The following is a 12638-nucleotide window of genomic DNA, read 5'->3' on the forward strand; positions in this document are numbered from 1 at the left end:
ATCACATTGGATTTGGAGATTTCGATGTGTCAGGAAGTCACATACAGCAAGTGTCACTTTTCCTCAGAGTATCAGCAGAAATATACTTGGCCAAAACATCTGCTAAATGAAGAGAAGCGAGTTCCAGCTCATGAAAATTTTCCTTGGTGCTGTAAATGCTTACAGAAGTAAACACGCACTGTGCAGAGATCTGCCAGCCAGCACTTCAACGATGACAGGCTCCACTCACCTCAGTGGTCAGGACGAATCACACGTCCCCTTCCCCTCAGTGTTGATACTGGAAACTCAAGATCGCTGTCCCAATCCACCCAGCCCACCTACCTTACAGCTGCACAGGCTGTAGAAGGCCCGTCCTGTGAGGGCCTTTGTAAGACCGGCTAGAGAGGAATTTTCAGAAGCCATTGTCTCCACGGCATTGGGTCTTTCTTCACGTTCTCCTCACTGGAAAAGCTAGACTGCCAATTAATAACTGCTTAAAAATCAATTGCCTGGTTGCCAAAAATGTACAGCTCTCCCTCCCCCAAGCTATCACATTCCTGTCAACTGCATTAAAATATATCTGCCAAACAGAATGAGGAAACTTTCTTTGTCTCTCCTCCCAAAGCATATCAAGTTTAATTTAAAACAAGATGTAGGAGATGGTTGTTCTGTACCTTCTTCTGCTCTCATTGATAGATTTATGCTTTGTTTTCTTCTTATTTTCTTCGTTCTAATTAATTTGTTTTTACCATAGTCTTATTTGAGATTTTACATTGACCATGGAATAGTTTCTAAATTAACTTCTGCTTTTCTTTAATAAATGCATGTTCCTGTTCAGGTCATTAGAGGCACAAAGCAGATTATTAGATGAAATGCTAGGCAATGGCTCACTTCTAAACGTGTTGCTTTCCTCTTTACATGTAAATTCTTTTAAAGGATAATTTTGAGCTTCTAAATTTAGATTTTTAAAATGTGTCTAATACTGTGGTCAGAGAATAAGTTTATGTAACATTAATTCTCTGAAATTTCTTGAAACTGAAAAATGTACATTTCTTGCATTTCATAAACATTCCTTGCATACTCTGAAATCTACCCATATCCTCTGTCTTAAAGGTACAATGCAGCCAAGCTACAGTGGTTCATATCTGTAATCTTAGCTAACCAGGAGACTGAGATCTGAGGATTAGGGTTTGAAACCAGCTAGGGCAGGAAGTTGGCAAGCTTCTTACCACCAATAAACTTCCCCCCCACCCCGCCCGCCAAAGCCATGAGTGGAGCTGTGGCTGAAGTGGTAGAGCATTAGCATTGAGCAAAAGAAACTCACAGGAAGAGTACCCCATGACAGGCATGAAAAGAAAAAGTACAGAGCAATAGAACTCTCTACATGTGTTTGAGACAAGATCTCTGTATGTAGCCTGTAGGCTGGTCTTGAACTTAAGTAGTCCAGCCTGGCCTTATACTCAAGATGTTCTTGCCTCAACCTCACTAAGCAATGGGAATATGGGTGTGTACTTCCCGACTGGCTTAGCTCTATCATATCTTGAGAGAAGAGATCAGGGATGCTTGGTGTTTGTTGTAGTTCAAACTTTTGCAAAGCCTTTTTAAAGTGTTTGTATTCTGTCTCTTGGCTTTTTGTAGGAAAGTTAGGTAACATCTTGCACTACAGCTATAGTTTTATTTTTTCCCTAACACTACTGTGAGCATTTTAAAGCTAAATGGTCAGGGGAATTGAGTCCACAGCACTTACATCTTCTTAGTGGTTGTTCCTTTATATTTTTGCTACATCCCTCTTTGTCCTTAATGCATCTTGACTTCAGTTTTGTTTTGCTCAGTATATCTATTTCTAGACATGTTTCCCAAGGTTGTTTCCAATTTTACAGCTTTCTCTTTCCATCCATTTCCTTTCAGAAGTAAGGAAACTTGTTTTCTGCCAAGAGCTCTTTGGATATTTATAACATCATTTGAGGGCCATACAAAATTATTAATACAGGCAGAGAGCTCATGGACAGCCAAAGAGAAGCATATGAGAAGCATACATACATGTCTGCACTGTCAGGTGCCAAGCTACTATGTGTGCTTGAAGTTTCCAGTCCTTTCTATCACTTGTTAAGAGTAAAGAATTACCCTTTGATTTTTCATTTAAATTCATGGATTTTTATAATACTAAAATTATAATTTACATTTATTAGAATTATATTTCAAAATGTATAGCATCTATCAAGATATATTATATTTGTGAACTGCTTTGTTAAATGGCAACCCCTTTGTACAACTACTTAAAGATAATATCAAAGCATAAAAATAAATGTATGGCTATCATTTCATTGTGTGAATTTGAGCACATAGCGTACTACAATAGTCATAACACAGCCTACAATTATTTCCTATCTTTCTATTCATATATTGTTAGCTGCAGTATTGGAAATTGAACTCTGGCTTTCCAGATAGGATCTCAAGAGTTTGCCTAGCCAATCTCAAACATAATCCTCCCAACTTCTGGATGTGCACCACACCATACCAATTCTCTCTACTTTCTAAAAACATGATGCAGACTCTAGCAAAATTTAATTTAATAACCATTTGCTGAAACTATTGAAATGCTATTGAATGTAATATTAATACTAATGCCCCACACTTGTGTGAGTTACTATGCTTCCAGTACTATGGGCACTATTTTAAGTGCTTTATGAGTTAACTCAGTTATTCCTTACAATGACCTTGTGAAGGAGAACTATGACAGCTCCCTTCAAATGACTGAAAAACTGAGGAAAGGTTAAAGTGACTTCCTTAACACTATCTATTGACTAACTGCTGGGCCAATATAGGAAAAAGAGTTATGCTAATCTAAAATAAGTCCACAGTTAACAAAGCAGTTGATGACAGAAATGTGGATTAACCTAATTTTAGTATGTGACAGAATTCGATTTATTAAATAAGAGCAATCACAAAACCATGAAGTTGAAGTGTGACAAATCAAACTATATTATAAGTGAAACTTTTTAATTAGCCAACTAGCACTTAGGAGGTAAACACTGGAAAGTTTGTCGCTAGCCCAGACAGTGTCAGTGAAATCTTATTGCAACAAACAAGGTGACTATGGTAATATACACATATTTTTAACATTTTTCTAGTCCTGAAGCTTGAACACAGGGCCTGTGCACTGTCCCTGAGTTGTTTTTTGCTCAAGGCTAGCACTCTACCATTTGAGTCACAGATCTGCCTTTGGCTCTTTCTGTGTATGCATCACTGAGGAATTGAACCCAGGCCTTCATGCATGCTAGGCAAGCACTCCACCACTAAGCCACACTCCCAGCCCATACTTTCGATCCTGGATATGTGGGAGGCCCTGAGTAGGAAAGGAGGATCATGGTGTAAGACCTGAGAACATAAGATCCTACCTGAAAAAATAATCAGAAGCACAAAAGTGGCTGACAGTATGGCTCAAGTGGTAGAAGACCTGTCTAACAAGTAAAAGACTGAATTCAAATCCTAGTATTACCAGAAAAAAAATGGAAAGCATAGGATTTCTTTGCATATTTCTTGCTGAGGTGCGCATTTTTTTCAGCAACTGACTCCTACCTCCAAATTAATAACAGCTCCTTATTCGAACCTACCCCGACACTCAGTTTATGACTAGCCCAATCTCAGATTGCAATATTCAGGATTTATAATGGTGCAGGCTCTTTGGTGACGTATAACCATCTAAACTTTCAGGTCGTTTTCAACCTTTACCTTCACTCATCCATTCGCTCCTGCATTCATCAAAAGATTCCCTGAAACATGCTTCATCATTTCTTTGATAGATCAAGTCACTGTCTTATTTCATCAACACAGAAATTGCTGTGCAGTAAGAAAGAAACAGGGGTCCAGTAGTGTGGCCTAGTGGTAGAGTTCTTCCCTAGCATGCATGAAGCCCTGGGTTTGATTTCTGGGTATCACATACATACAATAAGCCAGGAGTGGTGCTGTAGCTCAAGTAGTAGAGAGCTAGCCTTGAGAAAGCCAAAGGACAGTGCCCAGACCCTGAGTTCATGTCTCAGGCCTGGCAAAAAGAAAAGGAAAGATATAAAACCATTTTTCTACCTGTCACCTGTCTGTCTTCATATCCACTACACATGCATGGTGGGTTTCTGAGACCACAGCAGAGAAGGGATGCTTGCCATCTACATATAACATACACCACTAGAAGAAAATGGCCGTACGAAGACTCACAGGGCTGGTGAATGATTAAAGCACTGACACAGGCTTATTGTGGAAAGATGAAGGTTCAATTCAATGAGCATGGCAGTACAGCCTGTTGGCTCTGATATATCTTGGAGTGTTAATATGTTCTTGGCTCTATGTCCCAGCTGAACCATAGATAATTCCATAACAGGGAATCTTTGTCTTCCTACAAATGTCCTATTTTCTGCTCTGAATAATAACAAGTAGATAAATAAGTTATGAGTGTCTAGATACACAGATCTATTTTACCATCTAATGGTTTCCAACTTTCAAATCTTTAAACAATGCTGAGGTTTTTGCAGAAGTGAATGGAGCATGAAGAAAAAATTTATGGGCAGATCATAGACAAATCATATCGCTCTCATGGAAGTTCCAGGGGCTTATGGAAATGTGTTATCACTGTCTAAGTCTTGGATATTCCTGGAATAACAGGCTTATCTCACAAGGGAGGTACCTAGCTCATATCAAATTGAATTCTATTCTCATCTCCAATTTGTGATTTCCTCTCAGTTGGCTAACCTACCATTCCTAGTCTCCTTGTCTCAGCCAGTGAACTCTCAGCTAATATCCTGCTGAACCTCTCTGTACACAGCAAACAGACTTTTAAACCAAGCTATTTGTTCAGTAACAGGGCAGTAGAATTCAGAGGCCCAGATAGACAACACAGAAGGGGATGTGAAGCTGGCCTGTTGGCACAATCCAGACTGTTAGGGGTTTGAATGAATCTTGTGAGTGTGGGGCTGCAGACCAACATCCATTCTGCAGTGACTTCTACAGGAAAATATCAGATTTATGTCTGTTTGTAGCACAGAAAACAGCTGCAGCTTGAATCAAGGACACTCAAGGATATTTATTGTCTGTGTGAGTCTACTGGGTTTTCTTTTGTCTTTTGCAAAGAAGCTGGAGTTTGAATAGCTCTGACAACAACCAAAAATTTTTCCAATAAGATTCCATTTGGAGCTGAGTCATTTTATCTGCTGGTCATTTACTCATTTCTGAGTCAAATAAACATCCAGATCTGGAATTATAGAATCTAGAGTTGGAAAGGACCTTAAAATGTCATCTCTAACTATCTCTCACTAATTAGAAGAATCACAAAAAGTCTGAAAATGTCTTTCTTCTTTATTTTTTTCCCTGTTGCATAAGAGTTTCTCAGATGTTATGGTATTTGTATTTACCTTTCAACTAAATCTACTCTAATTCAAGGAGAAAAATTCTCCTCCGGTATTTATTTCAGGACATTTGAAGATTTAGTTAGCACAGTTACATTGATATCAAAAGTGGCTATTGATTATGAATACCCTATTATATCCAAACTACTAAGATTCTGCATGACTTTGGCATAATTCAGTTCCTTTTCAATGTAGATAATGACCCATGCCTGCTGTTTTTCTCTCACAAGAATGCAAAATGTTTTCCAAAATCACGTATATCTAAAAATGAATTTCAGATCCATTATTGGCTTGGAGCTAGTAGTTGGTATGATCGATACATGGGTTGGTAGGAAAACAGCTAATTCATAAAAAATAAATGTTCTGGTGATCAAAGTTTATGTCTTTAACTGTACCATGCTTGAAGTTAACTATCTGGGGAAAATGTCTCCTGAAACCTACTCACTACCCATCTGGCTTCTTAAAAAATATCGTATTTGTGAAGTAATGCACCTTCTATCTGATGAATATAATGTAACCTATTAATTACCATAAAAATATGTGGAAAAATATATATCATAATTGCAGTTCATGTTTCCCAAGGTTTAGCTCTTGGTTTTCTATTTGTGACCTTAAGTTTAACAATTTAGTGTTCAATGTTCCAGCCTCATTCTGTGTAAGAGGCAAATATCTCATGTTGTTACTGTATCTGACTTTGTTACCTGGGAATTGATATATTATAAATACATTTATTTTATTTGAAATAAGAGAGGGAAGGGGAAAACCAATGTGATTGGGAGGAGGCAGGGAGAGAGAAAGGAGGACAAAAACATGAGAAGGGGTACCAGTGTTAGAGAAGTAATTTACCCACTACCTAACGAATGTAATTGTAACCCCTCTCTCTATACATTCCCCAACAATAAAGTACATTTTTTTTAAAAAAAGGGAAGGAAGCACCTCTTTCTAGGATAAGGTTTATGGGCGATGACCTGGCTGAACACTCCTCAGTCAGCAAACCATTCCCTGTTTCATATCACACTCAAGTTGAGGCAAAGGTGTCAGATTCACTGGAAACTATTAGGTAAAGAAAGGCAAACAGACTTACCTCTGGATCCTTTTTTTTTTTTTTTTTGCATCTTTATACTTTAGACTCCTGCATTCCACTGCTTTGTTACCTCAGCCCAGAAATCCAGATTTCTGACCCATGTCCTTGCTTATTGACTAACTTAGCTAGAACCTGATTGTCAGGAAAAGACAGGTTAATGTAATCGATGCAAAGAATGTTTTGGGATTTAAAGTAGTGTTGTATGAGAAATCTTAGTTAAAAAATAATTTTAGTTCCATTTTTGTTTTGTTTTATGCTTTGCTAGAACTTAAACTCAGGACTTGGCACTCAAGGTGTTTTCATTCAACTGTTCTACTAGTTGAGTTACATCTCTATTTTTACCGGCTAATTGAATTTACTGGTTAATTAATTGAAGATAAGAATCTCACGGACTGTACTGCTTGGGCTGGATTCAAACTTCAGCCCTTAGACCTCAGCTTCCTGAGTAATGAAGATTAGAAGCATGAGCCACCAGCACCAAGCATTACCAATTAAAAATAAGACAGAAGTTAGAATACCAACTAGGATCATGCACAGCCATTCAAGCCAACATGTATCCAAGACAGGCCTGTTTTATGCCAGGTTCTTGGGCACAGAGATGAGGAGTAATTACTACACTAAGAGAAGAAGAAGAAGAAGAAGAAAGAAGAAGAAGAAGAAGAAGAAGAAGAAGAAGAAGAAGAAGAAGAAGAAGAAGAAGAAGGAGAAGGAGAAGGAGAAGGAGAAGGAGAAGGAGAAGGAGAAGGAGAAGGAGAAGGAGAAGGAAGGAGAGAAGGAGAAGGAGAAGGAGAAGGAGAAGGAGAAAGAAGGAGAAGGAGAAGGAGAAGGAGAAGGAGAAGGAGAAGGAGGAGAAGGAGAAGGAGAAGGAGAAGGAGAAGGAGTAGAGGAAGAAGAAGAAGAAGAAGAAGAAGAAGAAGAAGAAGAAGAAGAAGAAGAAGAAGAAGAAGAAGAAGAAGAAGAAGAAGAAGAAGAAGAAGAAGAAGAAAAAGAAGAAGAGGTAGAGGAAGAGGAAGAAGAAGAAGAAGAAGAAGAAGAAGAAGAAGAAGAAGAAGAAGAAGAAGCAGAAGCAGAAGCAGAAGAAGCAGAAGAAGCAGAAGAAGCAGAAGAAGCAGAAGAAGCAGAAGAAGCAGAAGCAGAAGCAGAAGCAGAAGCAGAAGCAGAAGCAGAAGCAGAAGAAGAAGAAGAAGAAGAAGAAGAAGAAGAAGAAGAAGAAGAAGGGAGGAAACAACATACAAACCAATAGCTATAATTCCGTGTGTGACACGCTATATGAAATATGGAAATTAAGCTGGAAAGTATAAAGAAGACAAAACTTGAATGGAAAGTGTTCTTTCCTCCTCTCCCCCCTCCTCCTCCTCCTCTTTCTCTTCATCCTCTTCCTCCTCCTCCTCTTTCTCTTCATCCTCTTCCTCCTCCTCCTTCTTCTTGCCAGTCCGGGAGCTTGAACTCAGGGCCTAAGCACTATCCTTGAACTTTCTCAAGGCTAGCACTCTACCCTTGAGCCACAACACCACTTCTAGCTTTTTTCTGTGTACCAAGGAATGAAACCCAGGGTTTTGTGCACACTAGGCAAGCACTCTACCACTAGACCACACTCCTGGCCCCAAAAAGTGTTCTTTAAACCTTCCTTTTTAAAGCTTCCTTGGCTCTGATTCTTCTCTTCTCTCTCCATTCAGCTTAGGCTCTTCTTTCCTTTCCCTCAACTTCCTTCCTTCCTTCCATCTTTCCCTCTCTCTTTCTCTCTCTTTCCCTTTCTTTACTCCTTCTTTTATTCCATCTTCCCCTCTCCTCCTCCCAAACTCACATACAGCTTTTACTGAGTAGAAAAACATATGCAACAAACAGTAAATTTGGCTAACTTACTTAAAGGATGGAATCCAATAAGGTTTTTTTAAAAAGAAAATGAGATTTAAAGTGAAGATTAATATATTTTTGGAGCTGAAGCAGTATCTCGGCGGTCAGTGGCTTATCTAGCTTGTGCAAAACCCTGGGTTTAATACTTACCATTAATAGCAATAATAATCCTAATAAAAATTTTTAAAAATGTGAAAATGTATGGATGTGAAGGAAGGATAGTGTTATTTCAAGTTACACGATCAAATCACACTAGAATGTATCCAGTATACTGGAATGTATAATGTACACTGGAGTGTACAAATATTAGAGGCATAAAGTTTTTGGCGGAGATTATATGTCATAATAAGGATATTGGAAAATGGAACAACTTCTTAAACTAGAAGAATGACAGGTAAAGTTTGGCTCATTCGGTAGTGACACTGAGAATTGAAGCCATTCTAGGCAGGCGCTTTACCACCTGAGTTGTGCTCCCAGTCATTTTTATTTATATTTTGTTTTGAAACACGAATTTTCTAAGAATGCTCAGGCTGACCTCTGATTCACAGTCCTCCTGGCTCTGCCTTCTAGGCAGCTGGGATTACAAACACAGTGCCTAGTGATCAGGTATGTTTTGGTTGTCTAACATATTTTAAAGGAAAAGAAGTGGGGAAAATGGCCTGGAATTGACTTGAAAGTGAAGAAGAAAATGAATTTGAGGGGATTAGTAGTCTGAGTAGGAACACATCGAGTCTCACATTCTGGTTAAGAGATTTCTAGAAAGACCATGGGCCATGTATAGTTCAGTTTAATGGGCAGATAGAAATATGGATATTGGAAGTGATACAGTAACACCAATGGGCCAGATAGCTTAGACAAAGGTACCGATACGAAGTGCGGCTGTGTGTGAAAGCAGTGTGCCCTATGTAAGTTGAAGGACCGTATATTTTCCAAGCCTATATTCCAAATACGCTGATAACCATGTATGCTTTGGAAGTAGAATGGGACAAACTAAGTCAGGAAAATATTGGTCATATAGTTGTTTTATGAGCAAATAAATAGTCAGGAGGCTGCAGTATCGGGGTTAAGGTGACCCAGGGTTGCAGAGTCGACTTCTGAATTGCTCAGCCCTCTGAGTACAGAAGACACACTTGCTTCGCTCTTGTCTGCATTCACTGCCTTCCATCTTTCACAAAGTGACAGTTCTGCACAGGAGGTCACCGCAGAGGCACCTGCCCTGCCTACGGTAGCAGCCAGAGCTGTGGTTCAGACGCTCTGTACAAGTCCTGGCTTCTGTTATTTGGACTGTCTTGCCACCTCAAACCACCCCTGTTTTCTCTGGCACAGGCATTTTTAACCCTTCCCTTTTAAAACTTCCTTGGCTCTGATTTCTTGTCTTCTGTCTCCCTTTGACTTCGGTTTCTCTTTCCTTTCCTTTGCCTTGCCTTCCTCCACTTCCTCCTCTCTCTTCTCTCTCTGTCTCCGACTTCATTCCTTCTTTTGATCCCTCCCCTCCTTTTCTCTTTCTCTCAAAGTCAGATTCAGTTCTTACTGAGTAGCAAAACATAGACAACACCCACCTCGTGGAGGAAGCAAATTTTTATCATCAAAGATGCATGGCTTCACTGTGTGACTGGTGTCTTCAAAGGAGAAGAGCTGGCACAATGAGCAGAAACAGCATCACCTGCAAATACCACCCACAGCCATGGCAGACATGCGCTCATACATGCCTTGTCAGACACAAGACAGAATCCACAGGCAGGGCAAAGGCCAAGAGCAGGGTTTGCTCACATGTGGAGAACCGTAGTGTCTGCCAGCTTTTCTAAGGTGGAGGCTGTTCCTGTGCCTGAAATAAAAATGTCAACTATGTGCTAGCTGCACTCAGATATTTGGCAGAACAAACCAAAAATGCAGAGAGGAGATTAGCATGCTGATCACGGACTACAAGCAGTTTATGCTGCAGTTCATTCTGAGGAGGTAATGACAAAGAAAACTGTTACTGACCATTAGTGAGCAATCACTCTGTCATATTACTGAGATAATTTAGATAAATGCAGGGTTTCTCTGTCTCCCAGGGAGACGGGCCTGCTGATGCTTTTGGTAATAGCAGCCTACTTGAAGGTTGCTTCTGACAAATGCATTGCTTCAGCATGCAGCTGTGTGAAGTGGCCATGTTTGTGACTGCCTGCGAGATGCAATAATAGCTTTTTTTTTTTTACAAGTTCTGTGTCAATCTCGTCGGCCTGGGGACACGGGCTGAGATACCTGTGTGGAGGTTTTGCAAGCCACTGTGAAAAGCAGTGTTTGGAAACAGAAGGTATTTAATACATGGATGCTGTGCAGACCATTTTTTTCATTCAATTGACTTTGATTATTTGAGCAGCTGCTAATTATCCACTGTTGATATTTGGAGGCTGGGAACAGATTTCTCTGTTCCATTTGGGTAACCTGTCTTTTTGAGAAGGGAATTTTCTCCATCCTAAATATTAGTATAATTTTGACTATGACATTTTGAGGGCCATGATCAATTTGTGTCAAAATGAGTAGAAAGGGAAAAAGTTTCCAAGGAAAGAGAGAAACCTTAGACATAGGTTTGCATATGATTTCATACGTGTGGGAAGGGAAGTAGGGTATGAATTAAACACATATCTTCATCCATGCTAGGAAGCACTGTACCACTGAGTTGTACCTTAGCCCCCGTTTGATTTTATCCTTGATGAATGATGTGCTTTCTGGTGTCATTTAGTGTCAAGAGAAAAAAAGGATCTATAATGCTCATTTTCAGAGTGACAGCAAATGTGTGTATTGCACCTATAGTGAGGTACTTTAGATGTAACATATTACATATACAAAATTATTATATACATATATGTGATGCATACATTGTAGAACACATTTTATATGTATTATATTACATGTTTATTGCATGTATAAGCATATTTTATACGTGCACATAGGTAATATATTACATACGTAATAATGTATACTATATTACAGATTACAGATTTACATATACTATAATATTATATATGCTCTTATAATTCTCTAAGCTGTGTACATGGGCACAAAATTGAATGTCCTCTTATGACAAATGGGGAGCGGTAAAATAAGATCTGATGTTCGGGATTGTGGTGACAATGACATAACTAGGAAGCTCTGGTGGGTGATTGTGATAACATTGCAGACTTAAAATGGCCAATTCCACTTTGCACTAAGCAAATATGATCTTATGTAGATGAGGCAATGTCTTTCGGCATAAAAGACAGATTTTCCTCCCTTGCCACCAGGAGAAAAAGGCCTAGAGCTACACAGCAACCAAGTTCAGTTGGACAGCATGTTGAAGGGTACACCAGGGGTGACTGGTCTTTGCGTGTTCCCGGCCAAAGTCAGGTTAGGTAACGGCGATGGTGGAGGGGTTGGTAACCCTGAGGACATGGGGTGCACACCATAGCCCACAAAGGCGTGTACTTCCTATCTGTAAGAGGACAGGAGATAAAAAGGGAAAAAGAAATTGGATTGGTTTTCCTTTTCTTTCTCATGAGTTGCCTTTGACTTAGACTTGCCTGAGCAATGCGTCCACAATGAGCTTCTGCACTCTCATTCTAACACAGCTCAATGACGGTAGACTTACGGAGGTGTCAAGCCACCTCCCACCTGTGTCCTGGGCAGTGAGCACTCTACTATGAGCTACGGGTAGGAAGAATTTTACCATGTGTTCAGTCTTGGTCTACGTACAAAGAAAAGTACTTTGTGAGAGACTCCTCTCCAAACAACAACTGTTAAAAACCACTTACAATCTCTTCTACGTAAAATAAATACAAGGAATGGACACCACTGAGCATATTCAAAGAAGGGGATGCATAGGAAACACTATAGTTAATAATATCTTTCTCAAACACAGAGCCTTAGGTCGCTCAAGTGATAGCTCTCTACCAGTGAGGCCAAACTCCCGGCCCAGATCCACAATTCTTTAAGGCATTCCATGATACCCCAGGGCTTGTTTATTGCCTGATTTGGGGGATCTTCATTCAAGGACAAAGAAGATTCATTTTAATGCAGCACTTTTTGTCAGTCTTGAGACTTGAACTCAGGGCCCGGATACTGTCCTTGAGCGTTTTTTTCCCTCGAGGGCAGAGCGCTCTATCACTTACTCTACTTCAGACTTTTTTTAAGTAGTTAATTGGAGATAAGAGTCTCAAGGAACATTCTTACCTTACTTCTCCCTCCTTCACCCTCTCCCCCCACTTTGAACCAAGATTCTCACATCTCCACCTCCTAAGTAGCATTATAGGCATGAGCCACCAACACCCAGCTTGAAGTAATTTTTTAAACTACCAGTAGGTAAA

This window comes from Megascapheus bottae, chromosome 26 (genome assembly GCF_031878675.1).
Source record: "Megascapheus bottae isolate mThoBot1 chromosome 26, mThoBot2.hap1, whole genome shotgun sequence".
In the NCBI taxonomy this organism is placed as follows: Eukaryota; Metazoa; Chordata; class Mammalia; order Rodentia; family Geomyidae; genus Megascapheus; species Megascapheus bottae.